The sequence below is a fragment of the Lolium perenne genome, chromosome 1, assembly GCF_019359855.2.
Source record: "Lolium perenne isolate Kyuss_39 chromosome 1, Kyuss_2.0, whole genome shotgun sequence".
NCBI lineage: Eukaryota > Viridiplantae > Streptophyta > Magnoliopsida > Poales > Poaceae > Lolium > Lolium perenne.
Window position 1 is genome coordinate 68,780,533 of NC_067244.2, and position 11,237 is coordinate 68,791,769.

Consider the following 11,237-nt stretch of genomic DNA (forward strand, 5'->3'; position numbering starts at 1 on the left):
TTCCTACACATCATCTAAGCCACCATCTCGGCAAGGAATTATGTAGCTCCTCCATGATCTACATGCATGATGGGAACTCCCTTTTGATGAATCATTTTTGCATGACATAAGAATGGAGCCGGCCATTGTATGTGCATGCAAATTTCGGCCAGCCCTCTTTTCCTCACTTCTTTCCTCCACAAGGCTTACCTCCCAACTACCCCAATCACTAAATGGGTAGCCACCCACCATAGCCAATGAAAAAAGGAGGCAGCCACCCCTCTCCCTCTATAAATTGGCCCTAGCCGGCCACCACCTCCCCTTTGGCTTCATTTCCTTCACTCTCCACTCCCCCACACTCTCCCCCTACCTCTCCCCACGAGCTGCTGCCCCTCCCAAGCTTCATGGCTGGCCATGGCCATGGAAGGCACTCCAAGATGAAGCTCCCTCCTCCCTCAAGCTCCTCCTCACCATGAGAGCCTCCCTCTCCTTCTTCTCCCCAACCCTAGATGGTTTTCTCTCCTCTTCCTCTTCCTCCATTGCTAAGATTGGATCTTGATGCAGGTGCATGTTGGTCCAAGCATGGAGAAGCTTGAGCTATCCTCAGATCTGAAGTTCTTGAGCAAAGTTCGTCCAAATCCTTGCAGTAATTTCTGCTATCTTGCTGTTTCAGATTCTGGTACGAACTTGTAAAATCCACCAAATCTCGTGCGTAGATCCAAATCGAGTGATTCAAAGTTCCGCAGATAGATACGGAAAATATCTACAACTTGGCGTTAGTCTCATCCTCAAATTCGTTACGGATTGTCTGTGGTAAATAAAGTTCTGTAAACATGCAGATTCACTGTTTGTTAGATTTGCTCCGTTTTACGAAACCTTTTTGAGCAAACTCAACTGCAGGTGAAAGCCCTCTTCAATACCTTCATTGTGGCGGTGGTTTCACTTCGATTGACCTCCTGAAACTGAAATGGTTCACATATAAAGATCTGGTCAGATCTGGCTTTGTCGAATTAAACCAGGAGCTTGGAAACGAATTTTGGAGTGAAACAAGATGGATAAGAACCACCTATTCAATACCTTTCAGATGCAGCTTACTTCATATTTTTATGAGTTGTGTACGATTTTTGGTGAATTAAACTTGTTCTGTGTATTCTGCAGACATGGCTGTTAGCTTTTAAATCATCAAAAATCCATTTTTGAACCTAATTGTGTGATTCCAATTCGGTAGGATTACTGAATGTTTTCTTAATCATCTCAAACAAATTTCAAACATTTATCTGTTGTGTAAATCCAGAGAGAAAGAAAATGGTACAGACATACAGTAAACTTGTAAATCCATTTGTGAGAGTTTCGGAAACAATTTGAACCCAAATCCAATTGTGTATGCATCTCTGTTTAATTACCTTTCAAATGCCTGTGGCTTCATATTTTTAGGATTTTTCTACGATTTATGGCTTACAGATCTTGTTTTCTGTACAGTCAGATTCAAACAAATTCCTAAAATTGTAGGTTTCGTATTTTTGGGTGATTCCAATTGGGTTAGTCTTGTATTAGTACTGGCTATCTAGGAAAAATATTATTAGTCTCTGTTCATACATATTTGTTGCTGTTAGTGATGTTTATGTGTGGCATGCATTGTTGAAGCAAAACTTTTCGGTTTATTTAAAACCCTTGACCAACTCTTTTTAGTAGAGGTGGGCAACCTTTGTTTTATGCTTGCAAAACAAAACCTCTGCAACCTAACTTTAGCTCTTTTGTTTTGCTTAAGTTTTCAAATGACGTGGTATATGGTTTGCTTCCTATTTTTGTATAGTGTTAAGTGAGCAAATTAAATTAGGAAAACTGTTTTCTACTTTTCCAAAAATGTTTGAAAATGTTTTGTGAATGTATTTGATGTCAAACTAATGCTCTTGTCCTCTCTATGATGTTATATACCAGGGGGTACTTAGCTTGTTCCATGGTGGTACCTAGAGAGGCAATTGCTAAGTCATGGCACTCTCATACCTTTACTAGGTAAATAAATGGGGTTTTCTAAATTAAAAATCTTAAAGTTGTTTTGTGGTATCTATAGGTCCTTAGTATGTTATACCTTGGCTGCATGGTTAGTTGTTGATTGTTGAATGTTGTCTTGTTGATGCAATGTGATTGATTGCGTTCCTTTTATATTTTCCAGCGATAGATGCGAACAATTCCGGAGAAGAAGAAGAAGTGGAATCGGATGAGAAGATTATTTATATTGTTGGAATTTTTATATTGATGGAATTGAAGAAGTACAGGGACAAATAAGCCAAGGCAAGCCATTTACTTTGATCCATCATTCTCTATGTTCTTGATTGAGATCTTGCCATCCTTTGGTCTCTTGGCTCCTTGTGTTCCTTGGGTTTTCGATTACTTTGTTTCTTTACATACTTGCCACCAAGTATGTAAGGTTCTCCTTGTTACTTTGCATACCTACTCTAAGTATGCGAATTACGTTCATCGCCTTTTGACACCTCTAATTCTAGTAAAGATATGGGTTAACCTCATTAAAATTGCTCCACTTTTGATTATCTCCATTTATGCTCAATGTGAGTATGGATGTCTTTGTCACCCTTCATGGTATAATGGCAACTTTTGGGCTATTATACTTCTTAGTTCACACATAAACTTTAGGTTGGGAAAACCCTCAAGGTTTTACCTTGTTGTAAAAGTTTTTGATAAAACCTTGGGCATGATGTTTTCCGCAAGTGAGGATTTATGAAAGGAAAGGATTTGGTAAAAATGATGAGGATGTGAAAAAGGTTGGGTTTTATGAAAACTTTGGCGCCTAAGTACTCACCCATGACAATTAACTAGCGCAACCACAATATCCAAAGTGGGCACGGGCTTAGTCCGTAGTTTGTTGAATTTGACATGAGATACCTTCACCACTCTCTAGGAGGGTCACGATGACCTCTGACACCGGGTTGTGCTCTGAAGGAGGCAATACACTGCATTAACTTGCAGCCGGACGATTACTGAGGGTCTTCTGTCGTGGCGCCGGAGATACGCTCAAAAAGGAGGTATGCTGCCGGGGTGCCGAGAAGGGTTAAGCCCGCAGGGAGGGGCTCATGTTAAGGGAGACAGGCGAAAGACTATGACCGATTATCCGAGTCTCGCATACTTTCGTATGACGATCCGGGGATGATACCGGCGGATTTATCGGTTCTTGTGGGGAAAGTGCGCAAACTCTGCAGAGTTAAATCTATTCGAATAGCCGCGTCCGCGGTCATGGACGGTTGGATTGGCTGTTGCTTAGCCTGATGTGTTTTGTTTGTGAAAATGTTTGACAAAGGAAAGAAACGGGTTTTGTGTTGGAGTACTTGGAGTACTGGTAAAATGGTTGATGACCACAATGAGGTGGTCGGAAAGGAATTGATAAAAATTGGGTCTACCCTTCCTAAGCGTTTATGTCGTGAAAGATCTTCCTAAATTAAGTCTAGTAGTGAGGTCTTAGATATATTCTCTCATCTCCTTCACCCATGAAGTTGAGATGCTAACTCCACTAAAACACTTCTTCTCTTCTACATAACATATTCTTGTTATATAAGTGGTCATTCCCTCTTGATCTCCTAGTTAGTCCTCGGTACCTTGTTCTCCTTGATATGTTACTTTGTAAATGGTTTGCGAGTACAATTCCAAATGTACTCACGGCTTTGTCCCTGGCTATTTACTTGGCCAGGCTTGAAGGAATTCGACAGATGAAGAAGGAGTTGGCGACGTCTATGCGAGCTAGGAACGTCTTCCCAGTCAGTTGCCTGTAGGGTTATGGCAGATGACTTGGGTACTGCGCTACTGAAGTGATGATGCTACTCTGATGTTTAGTTAGGCCCTTCGAGGCTATTATGTAATTATCGGTCATGTGACCATGTTGTATTTTTCTTATTCCGCTTTGTAATTGGATGGTGTAATTTGATATCAGTTCGGTTATGTGTTCACGGCGCACTGATCATGGGATCGTGAACTGTATACATAACAGGGAATTTCGGACAGCTAGTCCGGGGTCCCCACAGAGCTGGTATCAGAGCTATCCTGACTGTAGGAGACCTTAGTTAGCATGGACGTTAGTTAGGAGACAAGTAATTGGGAAAAACTATTTACGAAACAAATTATTTCTTTAGTAGGAAGCATAGCTTCTACTCCTCTTATTTCTTCAAAACTTCTAAATTCTTATCTCTCCGCTTTATTAAAATGTTTGAAAATTCTTACTCTATTGTCTCATCCACTTCAAACCCACATGGTTAGACGATGTCCCCAACTCAGACCGGAGACTCAAACTCAAAGATGGATCAACCTTTTATGAAGTCTCACGTATCTCCAACAGCAGCTATTGAAGGTTGGATGCCGACTTAGTCGTGCTCATGTAGGGATGATAACATCATGTATTTGGTTTTCACCAAAGTATGTCAAAGATCCGACCTTGTTCCTCCATGGGCTTGCACTTTTTGCAGTCGTCAGGGATCAAGTCCTCAGTTTCTTGACTAGTAATTTTTAGGCCAGCCACGAGAAGATATCGACTTCGGGAGCACCTCAACAACTACCCCTCTGAAGACCTCACGTCCCCGAGATGTTTACAACAGAAGACTGCACAGTTTTCGCCTCCACTTCAACATCGAGGATTCAACATCAGGCCTGCGTCACCACCCACTATTACAAGGATCCCCATTGAAGTTGATGCCAGCAATATGAAGACGTCGACATATGTGACCAGCCCCCAAACCTATAGGATGGATAGGACAAACCCAATCGCTTTGATTGAGATAAACCCGCACATTAGGAATTTCTGGGTACTTAGAGTACCATGTCTGGTTTGATGATTGCTTGTAGTTCCCTAGTGTGCTGCCTTGAGTGTTTGTATCTGTTTGCTGTGTGCATGTATGTCTTGCTATTTAGACGTTCCCGCCCCTTTTAATTGTTTGAAATTTGTGAAACAGCAATTAAAAATGGAAATCTGCCAAAGGTACTGCTTTTGCTAATAAAAATAGTTTGGTAGCTCCGATTGATGTGATTCCAATTGCACTAGAACCAGTATGAAATTATCTTTCAGATGCCACTGACTTTGTATTTTTAGGATTTTTGTGCGATTTCTAATAAATAAAACTTGATCACTGTTTCTGGTTAGTATTTTGAATCTCAAAAATTGAAAAATAAATATTTTTGAATGATTCCAATTGTGTTGATCTTGTTTTGTTACTGTGCATCTAGGAAAAATACCAGTAGCCTCTGTTAGTGGTATTTTGTCTCTGGTTATGGTTGTATGGGTGTCACATGCAATGATAGGATTAAAGTTCGCCTCGCCGATGTTTTGCTAACTATTAGTTAAATTGGGTAGACTAACGAAAGACTCTAACTCTAAACCCGTTGGAAGTTGTTTTTCAACCGTCACGAAAACTAACCAGACCCCTATCTATGCTGACTTCCTTCAAGATCAGCTGGAGCATCTCCACTACGCCAAGAAAGAAGAAGCCCTACCTTCAAGAGTGACTGCACCTCTACGAGAAGACATGCTAACTTGGTCTAACCTTGGAGTATACTCGCGCTAACCGCGAGGATATCTTTTTGAAACTACCCTCGAACACACCATCTAACAAGTTGAGAGAACAATAGCGTCAAAGCCGAGCTACACCACATGGTTCATCTGGTCCTCATCAAATGAAGCTTCTGAAGATACTCCAAGACTCAAGACTTTAGGCGTAGTTTACCCGCTAACTTCTTAGTTGTTACTGAAATCAGCACTGACCCCCAAGCTGAAGATTGTCTTCGACGACCCCTGTTGCTGCTTCATATGGGTACCAACCAGGCGTTTCTTCAACTTTCTAACTCGCCGCGCGTCCCATATGGTTCAGTTAACACCGTGAGTGCCTCTTGAAGTGGTGGTCTGCACGTCGCCCCCGAAGATTCTTCAGCTGAACAAGGAAGACCGATGACTTCTTCCGAAGCCCCAGACAGAACTACAAGGCAGAAGCTCTGAGTTTTTCCGAGAACCCGATGAAAAATCTTAAGGGTGGAAGACTTTGTCTTCCACTAAAATCAAGCTAACTCTAAAAAGGTTTTCAGCCCCGCTCAAGCACCGTTGGGTGCACTAACCCTCCCACAGTCTTGAGCCGCCGCTAGGATCGTAAAGAAGCTATAGATCCAACACCTGCATGGAGTAGTCAACCTATTCATGAAGCTCGCCATCGGCAAGAATCCATCATGTCTCCCAGAAGATGAAGCAAACGACTTTCTCTACAACGGCACGTCTACAGAAGAATGGAGTCTGACTTTGGTTAAAACTTTATAACCCCTCTAGTTCTACACTCAGTAATCTCGGGACGAGATTATTTTAAGGGTGGAAGATCTGTAACACCCCAACTTTTTCAACCTTGATTAGTTGTCCTTATTTCAAAAATCAGGGGGAACAAAAACTTTTCCTATAGACTAATTAAGGTGAATTGCCTTGATCTGTTTGCTATGATGAATTGCCTTGATCTGTTGATAGATGAATTGTCTTGATTTGCTTGTTGAGTTTTGTCTTGAGTTACCTCAAAGAACAACACCTCTAGATGCCAGACAAGCAACTCACCAAATAAAACACATGTGTGACTCAGGAAAAGTTGTTTTCCTTTTTACTGCATCAAACCTCTCTCCTGATGGAAACATGAGTGTGCCATCTTAATTTTCTCTTTGTGGTACAAGATAGCTCAATCATCCTTAATTCAAAATTTGGGATCGTCTACCCCTAGCTACATCCCTCTCTTATACCCCCTCATCCTTGTTGGTTTTGAGGCCATGTCGACCATCTGTGTTGACAGGCTTAAAATGTACAGACTTTGGCAGTTAATTTCTAAGCAACCACAACTATTATTGGTAGCCTCAATACATGGATCTCATCTATGCAACACCCTCTTCAACCTCCACGTCCTGCATGTCTCAGTCAATCCTTGCAACTCGTATATTCAACTTGATCTGGTACCCTATCCCATGTTCCAGCACCAGATCACTTCTTCCTCTTTTACCTCTTGTTTTTATTTTGATCCAAGTTTAATCTTCACAAAACCAAGAGTGGTAATGATGGGTACATTTTGTAGCCATCATCTACCCTTGAGAACACTTCTCCCTAAATTAGTCTTCTCTCTCAAAAATCCTATTGATTTTCCTTCTCTAGATTTGACCACAAAACTACTTCTAGTTTTACTAAATCTTTTCAAGATATTTCTTCAAGGAAAACAAGGAACTGAAATGGGTTTTGTTTTTCGTCCCATTTCTACCAAGCACTGATTTCTAAAACATTACTCTCTATTTTGCTTTGTTTTTAACAAAAGGCTTGTTTATGGTACCTATACCATTTCTTGTTTACTTTAAAATTGAGAAAACTCTACTTTACTTGAGAAAGTAAGTAGAATATTTTGAACTCCTATGTTCCAACTAGTTTTCACCCAACATCTTCAAGATTCCATTTCACTTGAGTTCATTCCCAATTGTCTCTATACAATTGAGGTGTGTCCCATACCTTTCAACTAAACTCTTTTTCAAATGGCAACTCTTGCACATCTCTGATCCACCACATTGTATTCCCTCATTCTCCAATTCTTGATCATGTAGATGATCATTTGATACTTTCAAATCACTTCCCAATTGACCTCTTATTTGAAGAGAAACTTATATTTCCTCGTACCTATCTCACCCCTCTATTCTCTTCCATCATCATTCTTGACCTCATGAATTGATGAATTGATGTCACCATATTCATCATTGTTATTGTATCATTATATCCATCACTATCCTTCTAAACCTTAGACTCTTTACCACTTGAAGGAACCTATTTTCTTTGCATAACACAAGTGGTGTCGTGTGTCTTGCTTAGGCACTTGGGTACCATGTGTCTCATCTTGTTTGGAATGGCCAAGTCTCAAAATCTTGTGGCGGCCATCTCCAAAATAGCTTGCACATGAAAACTTGTACACCCCCATCACCATCACGCTCTTCCTCCATCTCTAGCTATTTTATATTTTCCTACACATCATCTAAGCCACCATCTCGGCAAGGAATTATGTAGCTCCTCCATGATCTACATGCATGATGGGAACTCCCTTTTGATGAATCATTTTTGCATGACATAAGAATGGAGCCGGCCATTGTATGTGCATGCAAATTTCGGCCAGCCCTCTTTTCCTCACTTCTTTCCTCCACAAGGCTTACCTCCCAACTACCCCAATCACTAAATGGGTAGCCACCCACCATAGCCAATGAAAAAAGGAGGCAGCCACCCCTCTCCCTCTATAAATTGGCCCTAGCCGGCCACCACCTCCCCTTTGGCTTCATTTCCTTCACTCTCCACTCCCCCACACTCTCCCCCTACCTCTCCCCACGAGCTGCTGCCCCTCCCAAGCTTCATGGCTGGCCATGGCCATGGAAGGCACTCCAAGATGAAGCTCCCTCCTCCCTCAAGCTCCTCCTCACCATGAGAGCCTCCCTCTCCTTCTTCTCCCCAACCCTAGATGGTTTTCTCTCCTCTTCCTCTTCCTCCATTGCTAAGATTGGATCTTGATGCAGGTGCATGTTGGTCCAAGCATGGAGAAGCTTGAGCTATCCTCAGATCTGAAGTTCTTGAGCAAAGTTCGTCCAAATCCTTGCAGTAATTTCTGCTATCTTGCTGTTTCAGATTCTGGTACGAACTTGTAAAATCCACCAAATCTCGTGCGTAGATCCAAATCGAGTGATTCAAAGTTCCGCAGATAGATACGGAAAATATCTACAACTTGGCGTTAGTCTCATCCTCAAATTCGTTACGGATTGTCTGTGGTAAATAAAGTTCTGTAAACATGCAGATTCACTGTTTGTTAGATTTGCTCCGTTTTACGAAACCTTTTTGAGCAAACTCAACTGCAGGTGAAAGCCCTCTTCAATACCTTCATTGTGGCGGTGGTTTCACTTCGATTGACCTCCTGAAACTGAAATGGTTCACATATAAAGATCTGGTCAGATCTGGCTTTGTCGAATTAAACCAGGAGCTTGGAAACGAATTTTGGAGTGAAACAAGATGGGTAAGAACCACCTATTCAATACCTTTCAGATGCAGCTTACTTCATATTTTTATGAGTTGTGTACGATTTTTGGTGAATTAAACTTGTTCTGTGTATTCTGCAGACATGGCTGTTAGCTTTTAAATCATCAAAAATCCATTTTTGAACCTAATTGTGTGATTCCAATTCGGTAGGATTACTGAATGTTTTCTTAATCATCTCAAACAAATTTCAAACATTTATCTGTTGTGTAAATCCAGAGAGAAAGAAAATGGTACAGACATACAGTAAACTTGTAAATCCATTTGTGAGAGTTTCGGAAACAATTTGAACCCAAATCCAATTGTGTATGCATCTCTGTTTAATTACCTTTCAAATGCCTGTAGCTTCATATTTTTAGGATTTTTCTACGATTTATGGCTTACAGATCTTGTTTTCTGTACAGTCAGATTCAAACAAATTCCTAAAATTGTAGGTTTCGTATTTTTGGGTGATTCCAATTGGGTTAGTCTTGTATTAGTACTGGCTATCTAGAAAAAATATTATTAGTCTCTGTTCATACATATTTGTTGCTGTTAGTGATGTTTATGTGTGGCATGCATTGTTGAAGCAAAACTTTTCGGTTTATTTAAAACCCTTGACCAACTCTTTTTAGTAGAGGTGGGCAACCTTTGTTTTATGCTTGCAAAACAAAACCTCTGCAACCTAACTTTAGCTCTTTTGTTTTGCTTAAGTTTTCAAATGACGTGGTATATGGTTTGCTTCCTATTTTTGTATAGTGTTAAGTGAGCAAATTAAATTAGGAAAACTGTTTTCTACTTTTCCAAAAATGTTTGAAAATGTTTTGTGAATGTATTTGATGTCAAACTAATGCTCTTGTCCTCTCTATGATGTTATATACCAGGGGGTACTTAGCTTGTTCCATGGTGGTACCTAGAGAGGCAATTGCTAAGTCATGGCACTCTCATACCTTTACTAGGTAAATAAATGGGGTTTTCTAAATTAAAAATCTTAAAGTTGTTTTGTGGTATCTATAGGTCCTTAGTATGTTATACCTTGGCTGCATGGTTAGTTGTTGATTGTTGAATGTTGTCTTGTTGATGCAATGTGATTGATTGCGTTCCTTTTATATTTTCCAGCGATAGATGCGAACAATTCCGGAGAAGAAGAAGAAGTGGAATCGGATGAGAAGATTATTTATATTGTTGGAATTTTTATATTGATGGAATTGAAGAAGTACAGGGACAAATAAGCCAAGGCAAGCCATTTACTTTGATCCATCATTCTCTATGTTCTTGATTGAGATCTTGCCATCCTTTGGTCTCTTGGCTCCTTGTGTTCCTTGGGTTTTCGATTACTTTGTTTCTTTACATACTTGCCACCAAGTATGTAAGGTTCTCCTTGTTACTTTGCATACCTACTCTAAGTATGCGAATTACGTTCATCGCCTTTTGACACCTCTAATTCTAGTAAAGATATGGGTTAACCTCATTAAAATTGCTCCACTTTTGATTATCTCCATTTATGCTCAATGTGAGTATGGATGTCTTTGTCACCCTTCATGGTATAATGGCAACTTTTGGGCTATTATACTTCTTAGTTCACACATAAACTTTAGGTTGGGAAAACCCTCAAGGTTTTACCTTGTTGTAAAAGTTTTTGATAAAACCTTGGGCATGATGTTTTCCGCAAGTGAGGATTTATGAAAGGAAAGGATTTGGTAAAAATGATGAGGATGTGAAAAAGGTTGGGTTTTATGAAAACTTTGGCGCCTAAGTACTCACCCATGACAATTAACTAGCGCAACCACAATATCCAAAGTGGGCACGGGCTTAGTCCGTAGTTTGTTGAATTTGACATGAGATACCTTCACCACTCTCTAGGAGGGTCACGATGACCTCTGACACCGGGTTGTGCTCTGAAGGAGGCAATACACTGCATTAACTTGCAGCCGGACGATTACTGAGGGTCTTCTGTCGTGGCGCCGGAGATACGCTCAAAAAGGAGGTATGCTGCCGGGGTGCCGAGAAGGGTTAAGCCCGCAGGGAGGGGCTCATGTTAAGGGAGACAGGCGAAAGACTATGACCGATTATCCGAGTCTCGCATACTTTCGTATGACGATCCGGGGATGATACCGGCGGATTTATCGGTTCTTGTGGGGAAAGTGCGCAAACTCTGCAGAGTTAAATCTATTCGAATAGCCGCGTCCGCGGTCATGGACGGTTGGATTGGCTG

General features: G+C 40.8%; 2 long non-coding RNA genes across 2 annotated transcripts; both read left to right on the forward strand.

The window, feature by feature from the left end:
* Positions 1 to 295: 295 nt before the first annotated feature.
* LOC139829788 (uncharacterized) lies at positions 296 to 1,036 on the forward strand. The gene is made up of 3 exons (XR_007848466.1): positions 296 to 606; positions 696 to 792; positions 880 to 1,036. It is a non-coding gene; the product is annotated as an uncharacterized lncRNA (long non-coding RNA).
* Positions 1,037 to 8,283: 7,247 nt separating this feature from the next.
* Positions 8,284 to 10,907, forward strand: LOC127296347 (uncharacterized). The gene is made up of 4 exons (XR_011756873.1): positions 8,284 to 8,595; positions 8,685 to 8,781; positions 8,869 to 9,023; positions 10,148 to 10,907. It is a non-coding gene; the product is annotated as an uncharacterized lncRNA (long non-coding RNA).
* The last annotated feature ends 330 nt before the right edge of the window (positions 10,908 to 11,237 follow it).